This window comes from Loxodonta africana, chromosome 18 (assembly GCF_030014295.1).
Source record: "Loxodonta africana isolate mLoxAfr1 chromosome 18, mLoxAfr1.hap2, whole genome shotgun sequence".
NCBI lineage: Eukaryota > Metazoa > Chordata > Mammalia > Proboscidea > Elephantidae > Loxodonta > Loxodonta africana.
Window position 1 is genome coordinate 65064354 of NC_087359.1, and position 27657 is coordinate 65092010.

The 27657-nt window shown below is 40.5% G+C and overlaps 1 pseudogene; it reads right to left on the minus strand.

The window, feature by feature from the left end:
- Positions 1-412: 412 nt before the first annotated feature.
- Positions 413-27657, minus strand: LOC100669410 (small ribosomal subunit protein eS8-like; annotated as a pseudogene).

Genomic DNA, 27657 nt, shown 5'->3' on the forward strand with positions numbered 1-27657 from the left:
CCAATCATGAGTTTATATTGTTGAGGAAAACAAAATTTTGCATTGTGCTTTAATCTATTAAAGTCACTTACTTATTTTACTTATAAAATATCTTTTCCAAAGTGGAGAGTTTTTTGCAGTGTTCGTAATTCTAACAGTCTGTACAGACTTTCACACTAATTTATCTAAACTAGATTAGTGAGCTAATGGAAAGTGGGTTAATGATCAAAATATTAGCTAATAAAGCCAATGTTGTATGGTGAAGAGTTTACAACTTCAAGTGAAAAAATAGTCCCCCCCCCCCATAAAAACAGAACATTATACAACCAGTTATTGCCTCATGGTGATAATTCAAAAAAATATTTTCTCTTTGCAGCCATTAAAACAACTGTCTCAAAAATACAGATATGATCCCCGTTCTTTTTTTAAGAATGAACACTTTTAATGCATGTGCTAAGATGGAAGGGAGGAGGAATTATTTGCCCTTCCAGGCCTTGATTTTCCTCAGAGAGAACTCCATCTCCTTGTTTTCCAGCACATAGCCATTTGGTCGGCCATACTGGCCTGGCCTTGAAGCAACATGGGAAAGCAGCTTGCCCTGCTGGAACTGCTCCTCCAGAAGACTGGTTTTTGCATTCTTTTTCCTTTCATCATATTTTTTCTAAATTTTCTTTAATGACTTTTTGTTTAAAATTGCTTCCTCCCCAGGAGCCAGTTTAGTCCCCTTCTTGTGGCCCAGGATAGTGCATAGTGGGACTCACACCACTGGGGTAGTCTATGCTATCAGTGAGCATTATGCAGCTCTTCACCAGGGTCTTGGTTCAGACCAGCTCATTATTGGACGCATTGTAGACAATAACCAAAGCCCCAGGAGAAGTTCTCCACATCCTGAAGGCCTGGTACTTCTTGTTGCCTCCTCTCACACTAACTATGTTTGTGCAGTGGGACCAATCTTAGTGTTGGCAGCCACGCCCTAGCTCATACTTCTGCTTCTTGTGGTAGGGCTTTCTCTTCAGGAGCTTGTGCCAGTTATGCCTGGAGATGCTGGCTGGAAAAAACTGTATGTTCTTTTTGTTGTTGTTGTTAGGTGCTGTTGAGTCAGTTCTGACTCATAGTGACCCTATGCACAACAGAACGAAACACTGCCCGGTCCTGTGCAATCCTCACAATTGTTGTTATGCTTGACCTCATTGTTGCAGCCACTGTGTCAATCTACCTTGTTGAGGGTCTTCCTCTTTTCTGCTGACCCTGTACTCTGCCAAGCATCATGTCCTTCTCCAGGGACTGATCCTTTCTGACAACATGTTCAAAGTATGCAAGACACAGTCTCTCCATCCTTGCCTCTCAGGAGCATTCTGGCCGCACTTCTTCCAAGACACATTTGTTCCTTCTTTTGGCAGTCCGTGGTATATTCAATATTCTTCGTCAACACCACAATTCAAAGGCGTCACCTCTTTTTGGGTCTTCCTTATTTGTTGTCCTGTTTTTACATGCATGAGATTGAAAATACCATGGCTTGGGTCAGGCACACCTTAGTCTTCAAAGTGACATCTTTGCTCTTCAAGACTTTGAAGAGGTCCTTTGCAGCAGATTTGCCCAATGCAATGCATCTTTTGATTTCTTGACTGCTGCTTCCATGGCTGTTGATTGTGGATCCAAGTAAAATGAAATCCTTGACAATTTCAATCTTTTCTCCATTTATCATGATGTTGCTCATTGGTCCAGTTGTGAGGATTTTTGTTTTCTTTATGTTGAGGTGTAATCCATACTGAAGGCTATGGTCTTTGATCTGCATTAGTAAGTGCTTCAAGTCCTCTTCACTAATTTACGCACCAAGCACTAGGGCCAAAGATGAAGAAACAGAAGATTTTTATCAGCTGCTGCAATCTGAAATTGATCAAACATGCAATCAAGATGCATTGACAATTACTGGTGATTGGAATGCAAAAGTTGGAAACAAAGAAGAAGGATCAGTAGTTGGAAAATATGGCCTTGGTGATAGAAACAATGCCGGAGATCAAATGATAGAATTTTGCAAGACTGACGACTTTTTCATTGCAAATACCTTCTTTCACCAACATAAACGGCAACTAAACACATGGACCTCGCCAGATGGAACACACAGAAATCAAATTAACTACATCTGTGGAAAGAGATGATGGAAAGCTCAATATCATCAGTCGGAACAAGGCCAGGGGCCGACTGTGGAACAGACCATCAATTGCTCATCTGCAAGTTCAAGCTGAAACTGAAGAAAATCAGAGCAAGTCCATGAGAGCCAAAATATGACCTTGAATATATCCCACCTGAATTTAGAGACCACCTCAAGAATAGATTTGACGCATTGAACACTAGTGACCAAAGACCAGACGAGTTGTGGAATGACATCAAGGACATCATCCATGAAGAAAGCAAGAGGTCACTGAAAAGACAGGAAAGAAAGAAAAGACCAAGATGGATGTCAGAGAAGACTCTGAAACTTGCTCTTGAGCCCTGAGCAGCTAAAGCAAAAGGAGGAATTCATGAAGTAAAAGAACTGACCAGAAGATTTCAAAGGGCCTCTCGAGAAGACAAAGTAAAGTATTATAATGACATGTGCAAAGAGCTGGAAATGGAAAACCAAAAGGGAAGAACACGCTCAACATTTCTCAAGCTGAAAGAACTGAAGAAAAATTCAAGCCTCAAGGTGCAATAGTGAAGGATTCCACGGGGAAAATATTAAACAACACAGGAAGCATCAAAAGAAGATGGAAGGAATACGCAGAGTCATTATACCAAAAAGAATTAGTCGATATTCAACCATTTCGAGAGATGGCATATGATCAGGAACCGATGGTTCTGAAGGAAGAAGTCCAAGCTGTTCTGAAGGCATAGGCAAAAAACAAGGTTCCAGGAATTGATGGAATACCAATTGACATGTTTCAACAAACAGATGCAGCGCTGGAGGTGCTCACTTGTCTATGCCAAGAAATATGGAAGACGGCTTCCTGGCCAACTGACTGGAAGAGATCCATATTTATGCCTATCCCAAGAAAGGTGATCCAACCGAATGTGGAAACTATAGAACAATACCATTAATATCACACACAAGCAAAATTTTGCTGAAGATCATTCAAAAACGGCTGCAGCAGTGTATTGACAGGGAACTGCCAGAAATTTAGGCCAGTTTCAGAAGGGGACGTGGAACCCGGGATATCATTGCTGATGTCAGATGGATCTTGGCTGAAAGCAGAGAATACCAGAAGGATGTTTTCCTGTGTTTTATTGACTATGCAAAGGCATTCGACTGTGTGGATCATAACAAACTATGGATAACACTGTGAAGAATGGGAATTCCAGAACACTTAATTGTGCTCATGAGGAACCCTTACATAGATTAAGAGGCAGTTGTTCAGACAGAACAAGGGGATAGTGATTGATTTAAAGTCAGGAAAGGTGTGCATCAGGGTTGTATTCTTTCACCATACCTATTTAATCTGTATGCCAAACAAATAATCCAAGAAGCTAGACTATGTGAAGAAGAACAGGGCATCAGGATTGGAGGAAGGCTCATTAACAACATGTGTTATGCAGATAACACAACCTTGCTTGAAATGTTCTTTTTAGTAAGGACTTATTATCAAGTTATAATGACAAAATATAATAAATTTAAGTTTGATATTATGGTAATGAGTAATATTATGCAACTACTCTCCCATCTTTCCTAAGTCATGGCTAATTGTGAACACCGACTTCTACATTGCTGTAGAGGAATCTTGTGTCTTTTCAAGGTTCTTCCTGTTGAAACTTTTGGCCCCTAGTCACAACCAAGATGTGATAAAAGATCATTGGGAATTATGATTTTTATTTCTACAGTGTAAAATTCACAATTCATATCAAGTCCAAGAGTCAATAGATAATCATTGTCTAGATCGAGACCATGGAACAAACCCATCTAAGGGCTTTAGGAGTCCTGGATTGGTGTCCAAGGGTTCCAGACCCTAATCGAAGTTATCCCACTTATTTTGTATAAGTTTGTTTTCTCTCCTTTGTAAGGAAAATATTGATATTTGTCCCGTCTACCAAACTTAGGTTTCAGAGAGGAAATAACTATGAAAATGTCTAGAATCAGTTTTCTAGTTGCTCACAAGCATAGGCTGGTAGCTTCCTCCTTCAAATCAACTCTGGAAATATTACAGAAGTCAGAGATAAGCACAGATTTGAGAAACTACCATAACAATCTTGAGAAACCCCTGGGAAGAATAAAGGGTTTTTCTGTGACAGTGGGGGAGAGGAAGGGAGTAGACAAAACTGCTATGGAGAAATGCCTTAGCAGCATTGGTAAGATAGCTTACCGGCAAATTTTAGGTTCTACTCAAGTTTTTTACTTATGCTTTCTTGGGATAGTGATTGCTACAGAATTTATTGGCAGGAAATCATGCCATCCAGTGTTGGTGGATACATTATCTACTACAGTGATTTGGCTATTATAATAGAGAAACTCCAAATAATTATAGCTTTAAAAATCTGGACATTTCTTTCTTTCTCATGAGCAGGTCTTGGTAATTAGTTCAGTACACAGTCATTGAGGATACAGGCTACTTCTTCTTGGTTTTCTGTCATCTTCTAAGAATGGCTTCCATATCATGGTCTAAGATGGCCATTAAGCTTCTGCCAGCAAGTATTTTAGTTAATAGGAAGAGGGAAAGGGTCAACTGGAGGACACAACTCTTCCAGTTAAGGGCAAAATCTGGAAGCTGCATACCTCTTCCATTCATATACCTTTGGCCAGAATTGATTGCTTGGCCACGCTTGACTGCAAGTGAATCTGGGAGATGTATTATTTATTTTTGACCCTTATGTGCCCAGCTAATAGTCTATTAGGATGGATGAAAAAATGAACTGATATTGTGGGAAAAGCAGCTATCTCTGCTACAATGGATGCCATAATAGCAGTTAAAAGCCCTGCTGACACAAGGAGTATATGAAAACAGATGAGCTGACCAGCTGCTCATGGGCATTCGCTCTTGCACTTTTAAACCATCCAGGCTGTAGGAATGCAAGAAATACGAAGACAGATATGTATATTTTTAAATAGATTTATCAGGAAGCTACAGCTGAAAACAAATGGCCTAATAATTCAACTTAATAAATTGGAGAAAGAGTAAGAAAGAAATCTTAAGCAAGAAGAAAAGAAAAAAAGTGTTTATGGCAGAAATTAGTAAAATAAAGAACTAAAGCCAAAAACAAAAGAACATTAAAAATCCCCAAAAGGGGTCTCTGAAAGGATTAACAAAATAAACACATTTCTGAAAAGACTGGCCGCGAAAATTACCATTTTTAACGGTGAAAAGAAGACATTAATACAGACCTCATAAAAAAAAAAAAAGTTTTTTTTTTTCATAGACATTGACGTATAATGAGGAAATACAGCTGCCCCTTCTTTGGAGCTTCCTGACCAGAGGAGATGGGGGCAGTCAGCTCTCAATGGCTGACTGATAGGGGTTATACAAGACTAGCTCCTTTCCTTAAGATGGGACTGATTCAGTGGGCAAAATTCTTGCTCCAGAGCTCCTCTTGAGACACACCTGGCTGAGGCTAGTGTGCCGAGACCACATCCCTGCCTACCTCCCTTCTCTTCTTTGAAAGTACTTCTTTAATAAATCACTTTCTAAACCCCCACAGAGGCTCTGCTTCTTGAGAACCTGACACAAGATGACTACTTTGCTAAACTCTCCCCAGTATGGTTGTAGAAATTGACACAGGCTTCAAGGCTGAGAAAAAGAAAGCCATTTAAAGAGTTGGGGAAAGATCTTCCAGGTAGAGGGAAAAGCAAAGGTAAAAGACGAGGAGGTGGGAAAGAGCTTTGTGGATTCAAGGAACTGAAAGAAAGTCACTCTGGATAGATTTTTGGGAATAATGGGAAGAGGATGATATTTGTTGAGGTTGTAGATACAGATAGGAGCTGGATTTAGTAGGACCTTTTAGGCTTTTTTTCCTGTTTCTTACATGCAATGGGAAGTTCTTGAGGTGATTTAAGCAGGGAAGTAATAGGACTCAATTTTGGATTTAAGAAAATTCCTCTGATTGTGATGTGGAGAATGGATGGAAATAGAAAAGAGAAGCCAGGACGCTGGTGTCCAAACAGCTAGGAGAATGGATCATACACATTATAATGTTAACGCAAAAAGTATGAAAGTGATGAGATCTATAGCATAATACTATTTATGTATAGAAAACACACAGACATACAAAGACATGCATTCTTCAAGGATACCTGCATTACATAAATGTATAAATTAATGTTGAAGATCAAAGACCACAGCCTTCAGTATGAGTTACACCTCAGCATAAAGAAAACAAAAATCCTCACAACTGGACCAATGAGCAACATCATGATAAATGGAGAAAAGATGGAAATTGTCAAGGATTTCATTTTACTTGGATCCACAATCAACAGCCATGGAAGCAGCAGTCAAGAAATCAAAAGAAAGAATCACCTTGGGCAAGATGGCGGACTAGGCAGACGCTACCTGGGATCCCTCTTACAACAAAGACACGGAAAAACAAGTGAATCGATCACATACATAACAATCTACGAACCCTGAACAACAAACACAGATTTAGAGACGGAGAACGAACTAATACGGGGAAGCAGCGATTGTTTCCAGAGCCTGGAGCCAGCGTACTAGTCAGGTACGGCACAAGCACAGAGACCTGCTCCACCCCCCTGAACTAACCCCGGGAAGGGGCCCAGCCGGGTTGCGTGGGCGGCGTGGGACGCAGCCGGTAGGAGAAGTCCCCGGGAGGCAGCGACTGGTATTGGAGTGGGGAGAACAGCATCCCAGCTGGGACACTCGATCATGGCACAAGCACGGGGAGCTGCTCCACCCATCTGAACTAACCCCAGGAGGAGGCCCAACTGGTTCTCGGTAGCGGCACGGCCACGCGGCTGGAGGGACGAGAAGTCCCCGGGAAGCAGCGACTGATTTTGGAGTCGAGAGTGCACCGTCCCAGTAGGGGAGCCTTGACTCTGGGCGTGGGGCTGGAAGCGGAGGATCTGACCGTGACTCCAGCGGGCCAGACCCCCCGGGGGCAATCTCCACACAGCCAGCACACATAGGCGACGCGCCCGTGGGAATCTCAGATATAATGGTCATTCCAAGCAAGACAAGCAACTCTGGCTACATTCTGAGGTGCTACTCTCCTATCTCTCTGTTCCCTCCTCCACCCTCCCCAGGCGGCTTCATTAACATCTGAATAGCCTGAGCCAGAGGGAGAACTCTGATAGGGATCTGACTGCATTTTTTTTTTAGCGGATTTTCTGGAAAAACTAGTTTCCCAGTGATGGCTCGGAGACAACAATCCATATCAAACCACTTAAAGAAGCAGACCGTGACAGCTTCTCCAACCCCCCAAACAAAAGAATCAAAACCTTTCCCAAATGAAGATACAATCTTGGAATTATCAGATACAGAATATAAACAACTAATTTACAGAATGCTTAATGATATCACAAATGAAATTAGGATAACTGCAGAAAAAGCCAAGGAACACACTGATAAAACTGTTGAAGAACTCAAAAAGATTATTCAAGAACATAGTGGAAAAATTAATAAATTGCAAGAATCCATAGAGAGACAACATGTAGAAATCCAAAAGATTAACAATAAAATGACAGAATTAGACAACGCACTAGGAAGTCAGAGGAGCAGACTCGAGCAATTAGAATGCAGACTGGGACATCTGGAGGACCAGGGAATTAACACCAACATAGCTGAAAAAAAATCAGATAAAAGAATTTAAAAAAATGAAGAAACCCTAAGAATTATGTGGGACTCTATCAAGAAGGATAACCTGCGGGTGATTGGAGTCCCAGAACAGGGAGGGGGGACAGAAAACACAGAGAAAATAGTTGAAGAACTCCTGACACAAAACTTCCCTGACATCATGAAAGACAAAAGGATAGCTATCCAAGATGCTCATCGAACCCCATTTAAGATTGATCCAAAAAGAAAAACACCAAGACATATTATCATCAAACTCACCAAAACCAAAGATAAACAGAAAATTGTAAAAGCAGCCAGGGAGAAAAGAAAGGTTTCCTTCAAGGGAGAATCAATAAGAATATGTTCTGACTACTCAGCAGAAACCATGCAGGCAAGAAGGGAATGGGACCACATATACAGAACACTGAAGGAGAAAAACTGCCAGCCGGGGATCATATATCCAGCAAAACTCTCTCTGAAATATGAAGGTGAAATTAAGATATTTACAGACAAACACAAGTTTAGAGAATTTGCAAAAACCAAACCAAAGCTACAAGAAATACTAAAGGATATTGTTTGGTCAGAGAACCAATAATATCAGATATCAGCACAACACAAGGTCACAAAACAGAACGTCCTGATATCAACTCAAATAGGGAAATCACAAAAACAAACAAATTAAGATTAATTTAAAAAAAAATACACATAACAGGGAATCATGGAAGTCAATAGGTAAAAGATCACAATAATCAAAAAGAGGGACTAAATACAGGAGGCATTCAACTGCCATATGGAGAGTGATACAAGGCGATATAGAACAATACAAGTTAGGTTTTTACTTAGAAAAATAGGGGTAAATAATAAGGTAACCACAAAAAGGTATAACAACTCTATAACTCAAGATAAAAACCAAGAAAAACGTAACGACTCAACTAACATAAAGTCAAGCACTATGAAAATGAGGATCTCACAATTTACTAAGAAAAACGCCTCAGCACAAAAAAGTATGTGGAAAAATGAAATTGTCAACAACACACATAAAAAGGCATCAAAATGACAGCACTAAAAACTTACTTATCTATAATTACCCTGAATGTAAATGGACTAAATGCACCAATAAAGAGACAGAGAGTCACAGACTGGATAAAGGAACACGATCCATCTATATGCTGCCTACAAGAGACACACCTTAGACTTAGAGACACAAACAAACTAAAACTCAAAGGATGGAAAAAAGTATATCAAGCAAACAATAAGCAAAAAAGAAGAGGAGTAGCAATATTAATTTCTGACAAAATAGACTTTAGACTTAAATCCACCACAAAGGATAAAGAAGGACACTACATAATGATAAAAGGGACAATTGATCAGGAAGACATAACCATATTAAATATTTATGCACCCAATGACAGGGCTGCAAGATACATAAATCAAATTTTAACAGAATTGAAAAGCGAGATAGATACCTCCACAATTATAGTAGGAAACTTCAACACACCACTTTCGGAGAAGGACAGGACATCCAGTAAGAAGCTCAACAGAGACACGGAAGATCTAATTACAACAATCAACCAACTTGACCTCATTGACTTATACAGAACTCTCCACCCAACTGCTGCAAAATATATATTTTTTTTAGCGCACATGGAACATTCTCTAGAATAGACCACATATTAGGTCATAAAACAAACCTTTGCAGAGTCCAAAACATCGAAATATTACAAAGCATCTTCTCAGACCACAAGGCAATAAAACTAGAGATCAATAACAGAAAAACTAGGGAAAAGAAATCAAATACTTGGAAAATGAACAATACCCTCCTGAAAAAAGACTGGGTTATAGAAGACATCAAGGAGGGAATAAGGAAATTCATAGAAAGCAACGAGAATGAAAATACTTCCTATCAAAACCTCTGGGACACAGCAAAAGCAGTGCTCAGAGGCCAATTTATATCAATAAATGCACACATACAAAAAGAAGAAAGAGCCAAAATCAGAGAACTGTCCCGACAACTTGAACAAATAGAAACTGAGCAACAAAAGAATCCATCAGGCACCAGAAGAAAACAAATAATAAAAATTAGAGCTGAACTAAATGAATTAGAGAACAGAAAAACAATTGAAAGAATTAACAAAGCCGAAAGCTGGTTCTTTGAAAAAATTAACAAAATTGATAAACCATTGGCTAGACTGACTAAAGAAATACAGGAAAGGAAACAAATAACCCGAATAAGAAATGAGAAGGACCACATCACAACAGAGCCAAATGAAATTAAAAGAATCATTTCAGATTATTATGAAAAATTGTACTCTAACAAATTTGAAAACCTAGAAGAAATGGATGAATTCCTGGAAAAACACTACCTACCTAAACTAACACATTCAGAAGTAGAACAACTAAATAGACCCATAACAAAAAAAGAGATTGAAACGGTAATCAAAAAACTCCCAACAAAAAAAAGCCCTGGCCCGGACGGCTTCACTGCAGAGTTCTACCAAACTTTCAGAGAAGAGTTAACACCACTACTACTAAAGGTAATCCAAAGCATAGAAAATGACGGAATACTACCCAACTCATTCTATGAAGCCACCATCTCCCTGATACCAAAACCAGGTAAAGACATTACAAAAAAAGAAAATTATAGACCTATATCCCTCATGAACATTGATGCAAAAATCCTCAACAAAATTCTAGCCAATAGAATCCAACAACACATCAAAAAAATAATTCACCCTGATCAAGTGGGATTTATACCAGATATGCAAGGCTGGTTTAATATCAGAAAAACCATTAATGTAATCCATCACGTAAATAAAACAAAAGACAAAAACCACATGATCTTATCAATTGATGCAGAAAAGGCATTTGACAAAGTCCAACACCCATTCCTGATAAAAACTCTTACCAAAATAGGAATTGAAGGAAAATTCCTCAACATAATAAAGGGCATCTATGCAAAGCCAACAGCCAATATCACTCTAAATGGAGAGAACCTGAAAGCATTTCCCTTGAGAACGGGAACCAGACAAGGATGCCCTTTATCACCGCTCTTATTCAACATCGTGTTGGAAGTCTTAGCCAGGGCAATTAGGCTAGACAAAGAAATAAAAGGTATCCGGATTGGCAAGGAAGAAGTAAAATTATCACTATTTGCAGATGATATGATTATATACACAGAAAACCCTAAGAAATCCTCCAGAAAACTACTGAAACTAATAGAAGAGTTTGGCAGAGTCTCAGGTTATAAAATAAACGTACAAAAATCACTTGGATTCCTCTACATCAACAAAAAGAACACCGAAGAGGAAATAACCAAATCAATACCATTCACAGTAGCCCCCAAGAAGATAAGATACTTAGGAATAAATCTTACCAAGGATGTAAAAGACCTATACAAAGAAACTACAAAGCTCTACTACAAGAAATTCAAAAGGACATACTTAAGTGGAAAAACATACCTTGCTCATGGATAGGAAGACTTAACATAGTAAAAATGTCTATTCTACCAAAAGCCATTTATACATTCAACGCACTTCCGATCCAAATTCCAATGTCATATTTTAAGGGGATAGAGAAACAAATCACCAATTTCACATGGAAGGGAAAGAAGCCCCGGATAAGCAAAGCACTACTGAAAAAGAAGAAGAAAGTGGGAGGCCTCACCTTACCTGACTTCAGAACCTATTATACAGCCACAGTAGTCAAAACAGCCTGGTATTGGTACAACAACAGACACATAGACCAATGGAACAGAATTGAGAACCCAGACATAGATCCATCCACATATGAGCAGCTGATATTTGACAAAGGACCAGTGTCAATTAACTGGGGAAAAGATAGCCTTTTTAACAAATGGTGCTGGCCTAACTGGATATCCATTTGCAAAAAAATGAAACAGAACCCATACCTCACACCATGCACAAAAACTGACTCCAAGTGGATCAAAGACCTAAACATAAAGACTAAAACGATAAAGATCATGGAAGAAAAAATTGTAACAACCCTAGGAGCTCTAATACAAGGTATAAACAGAATACAAAACATTACCAAAAATGATGAAGAGAAACCCGATAACTGGGAGCTCCTAAAAATCAAACACCTATGCTCATCTAAAGACTTCACCAAAAGAGTAAAAAGACCACCTACAGATTGGGAAAGAATTTTCAGCTATGACATCTCCGACCAGCGCCTGATCTCTAAAATCTACATGATTCTGTCAAAACTCAACCACAAAAAGACAAACAACCCAATCAAGAAGTGGGCAAAGGATATGAACACACATTTCACTAAAGAAGATATTCAGGCAGCCAACAGATACATGAGAAAATGCTCTCGATCATTAGCCATTAGAGAAATGCAAATTAAAACTACGATGAGATTCCATCTCACACCAACAAGGCTGGCATTAATCCAAAAAACACAAAATAATAAATGTTGGAGAGGCTGCGGAGAGATTGGAACTCTCATACACTGCTGGTGGGAATGTAAAATGGTACAACCACTTTGGAAATCTATCTGGCGTTATCTTAAACAGTTAGAAATAGAACTACCATACAACCCAGAAATCCCACTCCTAGGAATATACCCTAGAGATACAAGAGCCTTCATACAAACAGATACATGCACACCCATGTTTATTGCAGCTCTGTTTACAATAGCAAAAAGTTGGAAGCAACCAAGGTGTCCATCAACGGATGAATGGGTAAATAAATTGTGGTATATTCAAACAATGGAATACTACGCATCGATAAAGAACAGTGACGAATCTGTGAAACATTTCATAACATGGAGGAACCTGGAAGGCATTATGCTGAGCGAAATGAGTCAGAGGCAAAAGGACAAATATTGTATAAGACCACTATCATAAGATCTTGAGAAATAGTAAACCTGAGAAGAACACATACTTTTGTGGTTACGAGGGGGGGAGGGAAGGAGGGTGGGAGAGGGTTTTTTATTAATTAATCAGTAGACAAGAACTGCTTTAGGTGAAGGGAAAGACAACACTCAATACATGGAAGGTCAGCTCAATTGGACTGGACCAAAAGCAAAGAAGTTTCCGGGATAAAATGAATGCTTCAAAGGTCAGCGGAGCAAGCGCGGGGGTCTGGGGAACATGGTTTGCGGGGACTTCTAAGTCAATTGGCAAAATAATTCTATTATGAAATCATTCTGCATCCCACTTTGAAATGTGGCGTCTGGGGTCTTAAATGCTAACAAGTGGCCATCTAAGATGCAGCAATTGGTCTCAACCCACCTGGAGCAAAGGAAAATGAAGAACACCAAGGCCACACGACAACTAAGAGCCCAAGAGACAGAAAGGGCCACATGAACCAGAGACCTACATCATCCTGAGACCAGAAGAACTAGTTGGTGCCCGGCCACAATCGATGACAGCCCTGACAGGGAGCACAGCAGAGGACCCCTGAGGGAGCAGGAGATCAGTGGGATGCAGACCCCAAATTCTCATAAAAAGACCAAACTTAATGGTCTCACTGAGACTGGAGGAATCCCGGCGGCCATGCTCCCCAGACCTTCTGTTGACACAGGACAGGAACCATCCCCGAAGACAACTCATCAGACATGAAAGGGACTGGTCAGCGGGTGGGAGAGAGACGCTGATGAAGAGTGAGCTAATTATATCAGGTGGACACTTGAGATTGTGTTGGCAACTCTTGTCTGGAGGGGGGATGGGAGGATAGAGAGAGAGGGAAGCAGGCAAAATTGTCAAGAAAGGAGAGACTGAAAGGGCTGACTCAAGAGGGGGAGAGTAAGTGGGAGTAGGGAGTGAGATGTATGTAAACTTATATGTGACAGACTGGATTTGTAAACGTTCACTTGAAGCTTAATAAAAGTTATTAAAAAAAAAAAAGAAATCAAAAGATGTATTGCATTGGGCAAATCTGCTGCAAAGGACCTCTTCAAAGTCTTGAAGAGCAAAGATGTCACTTTGAAGACTAAGGTGTGCCTGACCCAAGCCATGGTATTTTGAATTGCATCATGTGCATGTGAAAGCTGGACAACGAATAGGGAAGACCGAAGAAGAGATGACACCTTTGAATTGTGTTGAAGAAGAATATTGAACATACCATGGACTGCCAAAAGAAGGAACAAATGTGTCTTGGAAGAAGTGCGGCCAGAATGCTCCTTAGAGGCAAGGATGGAGAGACTGTGTCTTGCATACTTTGGACATGTTGTCAGGAGGGATCAGTCCCTGGAGAAGGACATGATGCTTGGCAGAGTACAGGGTCAGCAGAAAAGAGGAAGACCCTCAACAAGGTAGATTGACACAGTGGCTGCAACAATGAGGTCGAGCATAACAACAATTGTGAGGATTGCACAGGACCGGGCAGTGTTTCGTTCTGTTGTGCATAGGGTCACTATGAGTCAGAACTGACTCAACAGCACCTAACAACAACAACAGCATAAATTAAAGTGGCTGCTGTGTTGATGGAGAGACACGGGAATGGAGATTGGAGCTAATAAAAGATAATAAAACCAGAGAGACAGCTTGCAAGGACCAATGGTGATAATGAGTCTTGAGCTGAAGTATAAGATTTACTCAGCTCTACACTGGAGAGAACAAAAATCAAAACAATGCAACCACACACCTCCTCATCCATATTTTTACTCTTCTCAAGGAGACTGGTGTCTGGCATAGGAGAACATCAGGAAGACGGCCTGCTATGCTTCAGGGAGTAACAGTGACTTGCTGCTCTGAGGGACCCCAGAACCAAGTTCTCTGAGAGACACTCAAAATAATCTCAACACTCTCTCACTAAGTGAGTTTGTTGCAAAGCTCATCCCTAGGGATTAGTTCAGCATCTGAGTCAAGCAAGCTAGAGTTTGTAGGAAACAGTGCCTCCCTGGAGCCTCATTAGTGAGGAGGCAGAGAAGAGAGCACAGGGCAGTACAATGACTCCAATTCTCTGGGCTGCTCCTGACGCAACGCCTTAGCCATTCTCCATCACTTTGGGGGTTTCCATGGATCTGAGTCCTGTCTCTGGGCTCTGAGAGACTCAAAGCTGAGATGGCTTGTTATTTCCCCTTTGCACAAATTTATGTCTTGGTCCCACTAGGCCTGGAAACTGAACTTCTACGTTGTCTGATACAGCTCTGTGCCCAAAGTGACCAAGGCAACATAGATGTTGTTGTTGTTGTTAGGTGGCATTGAGTCAGGTCCCACTCATGTACAACAGAACAAAACACTGCCTGGTCATGCACCACGCCCACAATGGTTGTTATGCTTGAGCCCATTGTTGCAGCCACTGTGTCAATCCATCTCATTGAGGGTCTTCCTCTTTTTTGTTGACCCTGTACTTTACCAAGCATGATGTCTTTCTCTAGGAACTGATCTCTCCTGACGGGTCCAAGCATGTGAGATGTAATCTCACCATCCTTGCTTCCAAGGAACATTCTGGTTGTACTTCTTCCAAGACAGATATGTCCGTTCTTTTGGCAGGCCATGGTATATTCAATATTCTTCGCCAACACTACAAGTCAAAGGTGTCAATTCTTCTACTATCTTCCTTATTCATTGTCCAGCTTTCACATGCATATGATGCTACTGAAAATATCGTGGCTTGGGTCAGGCGCACCTTAATCTTCAAGGTGACATCTTTGCTTTTTAACACTTTAAATAGGTCTTTTGCAGCACATTTGCCCAGGGGAATGCATCTTTTGATTTCTTGACTGCTGCTTCCATGGCTGTTGATTGTGGATCCAAGTAAAATGAAATCCTTGACAACTTCAATCTTTTCTCCATTTATCATGTTGTTGCTTATTGGCCCAGTTGTAAGGACTTTTGTATTCTTCATGTTGAGGTGCAATCCATACCGAAGGCTGTGGTCTTTGATCTTCATCAGTAAGTTCTTCTTCACTTTCTGCAAGCAAGGTTGTGTTATCTGCATAGCGCATGTTGTTAATGAGTCTTCCACCAAACCTGATGTCATTCTTCCTCATATAGTCCAGCTTCTTGGATTATTTGCTCAGCATGCAGATTGAATAGGTATGGTGAAAGGATACAACCCTGACACACATCTTTCCTGACTTTAAACCACCCAGTAGTCCCTTGTTCTGTCTGAACAACTGCCTCTTGATCTATGTACAGGTTCCTCATGAACACAATTAAGTGTTCTGGAATTCCCACTCTTCACAATGTTATCCATACTTTGTTATGATCCACACAGTCAAATGCCTTTGCATAGTCAATAAAACACAGGTAAACATCCTCCTGGTATTCTCTGCTTTCAGCCAAGATCCGTTTGACATCAGCAATGACATCCCTGGTTCTAGATCATCTTTTGAATCCAGCTTGAATTTCTGGTGGTTCCCTGTCGATATACTGCTGCAGTTGCTTTTGAATAATCTTCAGCAAAATTTTACTTGCATATGATATTAATAATATTATTTGATAATTTCCACATTCAGTTGGATCCCCTTTCTTGGGAATAGGCATAAATAAGGATCTCTTCCAGTTAAAAAAAAAAAAAAAACCAAACTTGATGCCTTTGTCTACCCTGTGACACCCCATGTTTCACAGAGTAGAACTGCACCATAGGGCTTTCTTGGCTGTAATATTTACGGAAGCAGATCTCCAAGTCTTTCTTCTGCAGAGCCACTGGATAGGTTTGAACTGCCAACCTTTTGGCTAGCAGTCAAGTGCAAATCATTTGTGTACCCAGAGAATTTTAGATACCCCTTAAGCCAAACCAGACCCATTGTCGAGTCAATTCCAATCCATAGGTCAGTAAATGTCTGTGGACTAAAGTTGTTTCCTGAATGCTTGATTGAAGGCAAGGGCCATGAGGTTTTTCTTGGCGTTTTCCTTTAAGTGCCCACAGAATCATATAGTATCCTCTGCAAATGTATTTATCAACCAATTTTCAAAGAGCTTGTTAAGGTAACTCCTTTGGTTCTCTGTCTGGCCTTGAGAATGTAAAGTCCTGGTGGTCAGGACATACGTTTCAGAAGCGTGTGTCAGCCCTCATACTTCTCTGAGGAGATCCAGGGCCACTTTCTCAGGTACTGATCAAGAGACTCCAGAAAACTAAATCTACTCACTGTAATGAGTTGAATTGTGTTCCCCCAAAATATCTATCAACTTGGCTGGCTAATGATTCCTAGTGTTGTAGGATAGTCTACCATTTTGTCATCTGATGTGATTTCCCTATGTGTTGTAAATCCTATCACTCTGATGTGATGAGATGGGTTGACTGAGGTTATATTGATGAGACCTACAAGGCTGAATGGCGTCTTGAGCCAAGCTCTTTTGCGATATAGAGGAGAGAGGCGAGTAGAGAGACATGGGAACTTCATACCACCAAGAAAGCAGTGTCAGGAGCAGAGCGTGTCCTTTGAACCTGAGGTTCCTGCACTGAAGTACTCCCAGACCAAGGGAAGATTGATGACAAGGACCTTCCTCCAGAGCTGACAGAGAGAAAGCCTTCTCCTGGAACTGGCGCCTTGAATTTGGACTTGTATCCTACCAGACTGTGAGAGAATAAATTTCTCTTTTTTAAAGCCATCCACTTGTGGTATTTCTGTTACAGCAGCACCAGATAACTAAGACACTCACTGAGCAAGCTTTCTTGGGCTGCAAAGTAGTTTCTTAGTGAATAACACCTGAGCCAAAGAGCTCAGAGAGGCTACACTTCCATGGAGCCTCAAGCAAATAATCTCCCAATCGGCAAACACTTATTAATGCCTTCTGGGTGCCAGGTACTGTGCTGGGCCCTGGGATATAGAAAAGAATGAATGATTCTTGCCCCAAAGAAACCCTAGATGCTGGTCCAGTTGGAAACAGACATAAGTAAAAATTACCACCCAGCGACAACTGCAAGCAACATACTGGTATATTTGCTTCTAATATTTTTCTGCGCATGTAGAAAGTTTCCTTCTTGTCATTATCTTGTAAGAAATTTCCCATGCCCATAAATATGCTGCATAATATTTCACCTTTTATAGGTATTATCATTTGCTTAAGCATTTCTTAATTGATAGACATTTAGGTTCTTTTCATTTTTTTAAATATAACTAATGATGTGATGGACATCTTTTGTTATGAAGCCGATTCAATTTTGGAAGATTTATTAGGACATGTGTCACCAGAAGTGGAATTATGGGGTCAAATTATATGAACAATAAGATTTTTAATACCTTATTTTTTTAAATAATAAAATTAGTATGTGATCTTAATGGTTTGATATATACACTTCCAGGTTTTTCTGATCAGATACAAATACATCTATATGTATTTTAAAGAATAATATCATGTAAACTTGTGTTTTTTACTTAAAATTTCATCATGGAAAACTTAAGATATACCTCATTCTTTTTTACAACTGCATGATATTTCATTGTACTCGTGTACAATAATTTATTTTACTCTGCCACCTATTGGTGGATATTGAAGTAATTCTAAGTTCTTACTGTTATTAAGCAATATTGTCTTAAATTTACTACTTCCTAGATCTTTTTACTTTTTGTACTGTTGCTTGAATTTTTATAGAATAAGTTCAGAAAATGGAAACATCTTTAAGAAAACATTTAAATTTTTACAGCTGCTCTAAAATTAAGGTCAGATAAGCTTGTACCAATAAAAAACTCACCCCACAAATTTTAAGTGCCCCCTTTTCACTCTTTAATACTTGATCTTTTCTTATTGCTTATCTTTAAGTGAAATAGTCTTCCCGAACCTTTTAAAGGGAAACGTAGTTAAGGATAGCTTCTTGAACTTCACAGATGAAAACATCCCTATTTTGTTGTTTTGACAAGGCATTATGATGACATTTTCTGACATCTCCTGTCTCTGTCTCCCTTCTCCAAATTTACTTGGAGAGTTCCTTCTGTTTGTATCCTCTTTTTCCTGTGCTGCTCAATTTGGATTCTACTCTCAGCGATTTCTCCTCATTGTAGAGACACTTTGTCCTAGAAGGGAGTGATGGCTAGTTTGTTTTTTTTTTTTAATTTTATGCTTGTTGAGAATATCCACAGCAAAACATACACCAATTCAACTGTTTCTACATGTACAATTCAGTGATATTTATTACTTTCTTCTAATTGTGCAGCCATTCTTATCCTCCTTTTCTGAGTTGTTTCTCCCCCATTAACATAACTCATTGCCCCCTAAGGTCCCTTTCTAATCTTTCAAGTTGCTATTGTCATTTTGATCCCATATAGATAGTTCTTAAAAGAGCATAATACTCAAGGCAGGCATTTTGTTTTAGTTAAGCTATTGTTTGGTTTCAAGAAGACTTATGGGGATATTTTTGGCTTAAGGTTTAAAGATTATCTCAGGGCAATAGTTAAAAACTATCTCAGGGGTTCATCCAGAATCCATGGTTCCAGAAAGTCTGGAGTCCATGAGAATTTGAAATTCTGTTCTGCATTTTTTCCCTTTTGACCAAAGATTCTATAAAGAATCTTTGATCAAAATGTTCAGTAATGGTAGCCGGGCACCATCCAGTTCTCTGGTCTCCTGGCAAAGGAGGCAGTTGTTCATGGGGGGAATTAGCCACACATACCATATCCTCCTCCTATTCCTGACTCTCCTTCTTCTGTTGTTTCAGGAGAATAGAGTGAGATGGCTAGTTTTGAGAGTTCGTTGGACCTAGACTCCTCAAGCCCCTTCAGACTTTAATACAGTCCCCATGGAGTTATCCATTATTAGATGGGCAAAACCTCTCCCTGTTTCAGCTTTTCTTCTAAAATTCACCCTCCAAACTTTCCACTAAGTTTCTGTTGGTTATTTTTGTTATTTCAGGTCCGTCAGGGGCCCTGTGGCTTCCCTCTGATTCCCCCTGTACAGATATCACCCATGTCTTGTTATTACCATTTTTTTATTCCCAGCTGCCATTGTTTTTGTTAAGTGCCATTGAGTAAGCTCCAACTCATAGTGAGCCTATGTACAGCAGAATGAAATGCTCTTCTGTCCTGTGCCATTCTCATAATAGTTGTTATACTTGAGCCCATTGTTGCAGCCACTGTGTCACCCCATCTCATTGAGGATCTTCTATTTTTTTGCTGACCCTAAACTTTACAAAACATAATGCCCTTTTCTAGGGACTGGTCCCTCCTGATAACATTGCCAAAGTACATGAGATAAAGTCTCACTATCCTTGCTTCCATGGAGCATTCTGGCTGCTCTTCTTCCAAGACAGATTTGTTCATTCTTTTGGCAGTCCATGGTATATTCAATATTCTTTGCCAATATCAATATGTTTTTTAAGTGATTTTTAATGTATAGGTTCCCATTTCATCTTTTTCTTATTGTTCATCTATTTAAGAGTATGGCCTATTTGAACTAAAAAATACCCCACAGTCTGGATACTGCTGACAGTACACTCAGGGTTCAAATCAATATATTCCTCTGTCTTCTATGCTTCTTGCAAACTGACAGCTAGATCCAAATTGACGGCCTGATCCGATCTGATCAGACTCAGATTTTATTCTTTGACAAGAATGTAGGTGGTGGTATGTTCTTCATCATGAGGCAAATAATGTCTACTGTCTCTCTTTTTGTGATGTTATCAGCCATTGATGCTTATTACTTATTGTTGTTGCTGTTAGGTTCCAATTTATAAAGACTCTATGTACAACAGAAAGTAACTCTGCCTGGTCCTGTGCCATCCTCACAGTCATTGCTATTTTTGATCCTGTTGTTGCAGCCACTGTGTCAGTCCACCTCATTGAAGGTCTTCCTCTTTTATGCTGACTGTCTGCTTTACCAAGCATGATGTCCTTCTCCAGGGACTAGTCCCTCCTAATAACATGTCCAAAATATGTGAGATGAAGTCTTGCCATCCTTCCTTCTAAGACAGATTTGTTTGTTCTTCTGTCAGTCCATGCATTCAATATTTTTCACCAACACCATAAATCAAAGGCATCAATTCTTCTTCACCTTCATTGTCCAACTTTCACATGCAACACGTAACCCACCACAGTACAACAAACTGATAGACATATGGCACCTTTGTTACCTAGACCCATTGATTCATTAATTCATTGGGGGTTGCAGAATAATGCTACTCTAATGGTATCATTTCATTTTCACTTATTATCTGGAATAATGTTGTAAAAAGACAGCTTCCTCATCATTAATCTACTATTTGGTTATCTAGTGGTAACCTGAATTACCTGGCATGAGACTGGCACAGACTGACAACGGTAATAATAATAATAATGGTAAAAGCAACTAAAAATATTTATTGAGTAATTACAGTAGGCATTATGCTAAGGACTTCACTTGCAACAATTTATTTAATCCACAAAGTGAAGTGGGTGTAATTATTGTTCCTATTGCGGCCAGGAGAGAGCTGAGACTCAGACAAAGTAACCTGCCAAGGTCACCCAGCTAGTAAAATAGCAATGCTGGGATGTAAATCCAGGTAGTTCTGGCACCAGAGTCCAGGATTTTAACCACCATGCTGTACTATGCATACCTGGAGCTAGTCCTTACCTCCTTCGAGATCTTCTCCACTTTGTAGCAGTAGTAGATAGGACTTTTTGCAAGATGTACAAAGCACTTTTCAGTCTCACTGTCCCTGGTGTCAAGCATAATTTTGGCCTCCCCCTCCTCCCAGGCCTTGCTACAAATAAGTGTCATTGGTTTGCCTTTCACAGCAGGAATTGCTGTGTGTTCTGCTGGCTCTGCCAGGGTCCTGATGAAGTATGCATTCTGTGGAAATAAAGACCACCCAAGTGAAAACAAACAGAGACTATTTATTCTGAGCCAGCTATAGCAAGGGAGTCAGCCACTATTACTTGTATTTGGCAGAGATTCAAAGGCAGGCAGGGGAAAGGGAAAGCTTTATAGTGAAAAAAAGGCAGAGGCTTCAGGTATGCTCTGGTTAGAGGTAGTAGGTATGAAGAAGCTGGAGGCCAGCTAACTAGAAGCAGGGAATCTGTGTGCTTGGTTTAAGGAGCATATCTGACTTTCCCTGGTTGGTCTTGAGTTGGAAATGAAGTCAAAAAATAGGGCAGCTATGACCACACTGGCAGGGAACACAACAGGGGGTACTGGACAGAGCAGGAGAAAACTGTAGAACAGAATTCAAATTCACATAAAAAGGCCAGACTTAATGGTCTGACAGGGACTGGAGGAACCCCTGAAACTATGGTCTCTGAATGCTCTGTTAACCTGGTACTGAAACCATTCCTAAAGCCCACTCTTCAGACTCTTCAGACAAACATTAGACAGGACTATAAAGCAAAAAATAATACACATGAGGAACATGCTTCTTAGTTCAATCAGATATACAAGACCAAACGGGCAGCTCATATCCAAAAGCAGAACGAGAAGGCAGGAAGGGACAGAAAGTGGTCAAATTGGCACAGGGACCCAGGGTGGAAAGGGGGAATGTGCTGTCACATTGTGGGGATTGCAGCCAATGTCACAAAACAATATATGTATAAATGTTTGAATGAGAAATTAACTTGAGCTGTAAACTGTCATCCAAAGCACAATAAAAAAAAAAAAAGGGAAACGAAGTCACTGACCAAGTCCTGATCATTCTGAGACGATTGAGGCTGCTGCTGCTACCACGACTTCTATTACTATTTCTACTTCTACTACTACCACTTCTACTACTACTACTTCTACTATTTCTACTTCTACTACTTCTACTGCTACTACTAATTCTACTACTACAACTTCTACTACTATTTCTGCTTCTACTACTATTTCTACTACTACTACTTCTACTTCTACTACTACTGCTAATGTATTTTAAGAAATATTAACTTACTTAATCCTCAAAAACTCTATGAAATATGTATCTATAATGACTATCTTACCGATGAGGAAACCATATCCAACAGGGAACAATTTGCCCTAGGTCATGCATCTAGTTAGTAGCAGAGCTGGAATTTGAACCCAAGCAATCTAGGTTTAGGAGCCCTGCCCTTAAACCATGCTTCCAGAATTCATTTCAAAACTAAAACATGGCTGTCAGAACCCAGCTGCATTAACTGGAAAATAGTGCCCAAGTGTGGGGGCCAGAGGGATAGACCTGCTCTCCTTACCATTGACCTGAAGTCTCAGATCCATCTCTGGGTTCCCATTCACAGAGGGAGAGAACTGTCCACTCTGAGGACAGCTGGGCAGAGAGTAGGAGAGATACTGTTGAAATAACTGCAGGCATTAGGAGAGACTGAGGGAGATTGTTTCTGGGCTCAAATAGTTTAAAGCTGTCACTGGGCCCTGGGAGTCTACCTCCCCTGGAGTCAGAGCCCATGTGGAGAGGTCAAAGGAAGGCAGATTCCAGATGAAGTCAGGGAGATTCAAAGTCAAAGACTTTATTTCCAGGTAAGGTGGTGAGTTCTACAACAAAGAGGGCCTACAAAGACAAGACAAGGTGTTTTCCGGACAGGTATGTTCAAAATTCATTTCCTGAATGAAAAGGGTGATTAAGCTAGTTGGAATCTAAGATACTTCCAGCTCTGAGTCAGTAGGGCTAGGACTTTGGTCAGAGAGAGGGTGGCCAGAGGGATCTCTGGTTTGGAAGATCCAAGCCCATCTCCCCCACCCCTACCAGAAATAGAAAGGAAGGAGGAAATGGGGAGAGTGATGAGAATGAGGGAGAATCTGGCTTGTTCTTTGTAAACAACACTCATTTCCCAAGGCCCTTGCTTTCAGGTATTGGCATTGGAGTAATTAACCCATGTTCATCCTAAGAAGCTATCTTGGGATTGCCTCTCCAATGCCTCCCCAAACTGACAAATAGGCCTGACATGGGTCCTGACTCAGCCCCTTCCTTCCAGAGCCTGAGGCTCAGGCTTCAGCTCTCAGATTCTCCAGCCTCGAAAGGGCACCCACAGTCTTCCTTCCATCTCCTGTTTTACAGGAACCAAAGATCCAGGCGCCAATTCACCTGCTTCTCACCTTTAGCCTATTCCAGCCACATGTTTCAGAACTCTATTCAGAAAGCAACGTCTTCGGTCCTTTATGTCCTGGCTGAATTTTCATCGAACGAAGAACAGTGGAGGCTGCAGGACCAGTGAGCTCTGAGAGCAGCACAGAGCAGCCAGCTAAGGCCTGAGGTCTAAGGCTCCCTCGCTCTTTCTTTTCTCTCTCATGTCTCCCTTTCTTCTCCTCTCTCTATTATTTCACTGTCACAAACATACTCACACACTTTGGAAAGTCTTCAAACAATCTAACCCCTTAGTGTCTAAAGGAAATATAACAGCCCCTCCCATCTTTTTTGCACTTTGTAGTTTTCAAAGTGCTTTCGCAAACCTTGTTGCTTGTGATTCTCACAACCTCCAAGAAAGGCTTTGTTGGTGAGATGAGGAGGCCCAGGGGGTTGTGTGGCCTGGTGAATATCATACAGCTAGGGAGCAACAGAGGAGGTGATAAAGCCCAGTTTTCCAATCCCAATTTTGGGGCCCTTTCACCTAAACTGCCCCAACTTCCTCTTCCCTCTCCGCCCAACCACACAGCAGAGGTGCTTTCCTCTCTAAGGCCCGCTGACCGTACAAGTGTCCAGAATCCTGTAACTCTTACAGATTTGAGAAGTGCTTTCCAAAATAGAAGATCAGAATCACACAGGTGCTTGTTAAAAAGGACTTGGTTATTATACCAGAGCTACTGAACTGTATCTCAAAGAAGGGGGCTCTGGAAGCCTTTTTTTTAAGTGAGCATCCCATTTGATTCTGGTGCATGCTAAAGTGTGGGAGGTGCTTGCCTTCAGGGCTGGAAGCAGATGAGTCAATGTCTCTGATCGTCCTCTGGCTTTAGGCTCTGTTATCTGCCTCCTACCCTCCCTCCTGGAGTCCAGGCACCAGGCTGGTTAGGGCTTGAATTTGGGAGGCAGAAGAAGGAGTTCATATCCCTGCTACATCACTTATTCATTGAGTGGAATTTGGGAGACTCATTAACCTTCTAAGCCTTAGTCTCTTCATCTATAAAATGGGATAGTAGAACCAAATAGTGCTGGAGCACAGATGAAATGGGTTGATATACATAAAGCACTTAGCCCAATGTCTGACCGAGAGTAGTGGTTTCCTCAAAAACAGTTATATGTGTTAAGCTGGGGTTTGAACATGAACTTCCACTATACCACCAGGACTGGATATCTGGAGTTCAATTCTGTAAATCAATCCTACTCATTTGCAGAACAATACTGGGCCTGGAGCTCCAAATCTCTTTGCTCTCCTAGGTTGCTCATATTTCCTATATCAACATTTGCTTATCCTGCTGCTACTTCACCTTCGTCACATTCCAGAATATATTTGTCGTGGAGATTCCCCACTTCCTGGCACACTGGTTGCTTTTGCAAACAGCTACATGTTTATCCATATGGTCATTTAGGCTCTTAGGCTTATGACTCTTCCCTATTCGTTCATACTGATGGCATGAAACACCTGATAATTTGTACAGTTCAGTCCAACCCTCGTTTATTGTTCCTTATACTGTGCCTGGCGCTGTGAGGGGTCCTGAGGACACAGTAATGAAAATTATATTGTCCCTGCTCTCAAGGTTCTCACAGTCTCATGTGGCATAGGGACAATCATAAAAGAACGTGAAGACCAAGAAATGTGCAGAGGCTGCAGTGGTTACCTCTAGGGGTAGGGGAGATGCTATCCGGAGGAGATGTAGGACTGGAAGCTACAACGGCTCTTTCCAGACTGATCGTAGAAGGTTAGGATGACATTGGGCTGAAAGAAAGGAGCAGCTGTTGTGAAGGATGGGAGACAAGGCTTTTGTGGCATTCTAGAAAAACACAGGCAGCGGGGCATGGCTGGAGGAGAGAGTGCAAGGTCAGGGGAGAGGAGAGTCGCCTGGGAATGAGGTATCCTGGGGCCTTGACCACCTGGCCACAAGTTTGGTCTTTACTCTGGAGAAAATGGAGGCTTAGGTGCTATAGGGGAGATAGATGATCAGATTTGTAATGACGGCATGGGGTGTTCAACCAGTGCCAAGCTCTTTTCACACACTTCTTCCTTTCATCCTTACAGTGATACCAAGGGATGGTATCACTAGCATCATGTATGGGGGCAACTGCGTGTGTTCTATTTTATTGTGCAAGAATAAACTGAGTTTTTAATTTAACAATTGTTACTATCATCTTCCTGAATATACGTTAACATATATATATACATAAATATTTCCAGTGCCATCGATATATATATACAACTCACATATAATATAAAAGTCATTGTTTTTGATAGCTTCAGAGTGTTTCATTAATATAATGCGTTATGTGATATTTAAATAGCTCTGTTGGGATTAAGTTCAATATCACCAAATTCACCCATTTGAAGTGCACAATTCCATGGTTTTAGTATATTTATAGAATGTTGCAACCATTGCCACAATCTAGTTTTAGAATGTTTTAATTACATTGATAAGAAACTCTGTCCCTTTTAGCAGTTATTCCTCACTTCTTTGAACCCTCCCAGCCCTAAAAAAAGCCAAACCAAACCCCTTGCCATCAAGTAGATTTAAGTTAATCCCAACTCATAGTGACCCTATGGGACAGAGCAGAACTGCCCCATAGAGTTTCCAAGGAGCACCTGGTGGATTCAAACTGCCAACTTTTGGTAAGCAGACACAGCTCTTAACCACTACACCACCAGGGTTTCCTCCCCCAGCCTTAGGCAACTACCAATCTACTTACTGTCTCTATGGATCTGCCTGTTCTTTAGCTTCTTTAACCAAATCTCTAATGTTGAATGTTTAGGTCATTTCTAAAAAATTTTTTTTTACTATTATTAACAAAGTTCTAAACATCTAATAATACTTTTTTTTTTTTTTACATTTTGTAGGATTATATTCTTAAGATCAATTTCTAGAACTAGAATTGTTCCGTCAAAAGTGTTTTCTTTTTAAAAAAAAAAAAAAAAGCTTATGAAATATGTTGCCAAACAGCCTCTAGTTCTACCTGTTTATATTGAATCTATGACTATATTAAAGTGACTTTTTTCCACATCCAATGATAAGTAGTGATATTATATACTGTTTGTCTTATTTTAAATCCTTTGCACGTGTCCGGATTGATTGTTCATGTCTGCTGCCCTCTTCTTAACATGAGTGGATAATTTTTATTAGTTGCCTAAAGGAGTTCTTTTCATATTAAGCCAATTAACCTTTTGTCTAACATATGCTATTATTATATATATAATAATACATATGTAGTATTTTTCCTGTTTTGTCACTTGTTATTTATTTGTTCTATGATATAGAAAACTATTTCATTTTGGTAAATTGAAATGCAGCAGAATTTTTAAATTATCGTTTCTCATTTTGATGCCATTCTTATGAAGAACTTCCTTGCATCGAGATTATGTATGTGTGTATAATCTATCTCTGTGTGTCTGTCTGAGATAGTTAACGTAGAAGAAGAAAACAAAGGTGATAGATATTTTCTTCCCTTCTAAAAAATCCCACTGCAAAAGTAAAAATAATCAAAAAATACAACTTTGCTAAACAGGGACATCACAGGCCAGGAACTTTGAGGAATTTTTGGATGACATGGAGATAGAGCAATGGAATTGGATTGAGGAACAAGCTACAAGATGCCTAAGAGCTGGTGGCTTCAGCACAAAGATGAGACTGCAGGGGAGAAAGTGGGTGATTCTCCTCAATAAGGTCCAGGAAAACCAGCAAGTGGAGAATAGCAGGGCCTGGAAACAACAGTCAGTGGGACAGAGCGAAGGACAACTTGAAATATTCCAGGAATGGCCCCTGGGCACAGAGCAAGGACTTAGCTGCAGCTTCCATCCTGTGATTCCCAGCAAGGAAGACAGAGGAGAGCCCAGAAAAAGCAATGGGCCAGAGGGAGAACAGGTGCAGCTCCTGGGAGACCTTCAGGCCTTTCAGTGTACAGAGGTAGGACAGGCGGGAACCGCCGGTACAGTCATGGGGTGCCCTAATGCCCGGTCTCCGGTTTCTCCTTCATTACTTTCCATCTCTTACCTTTTTGTTCATCAT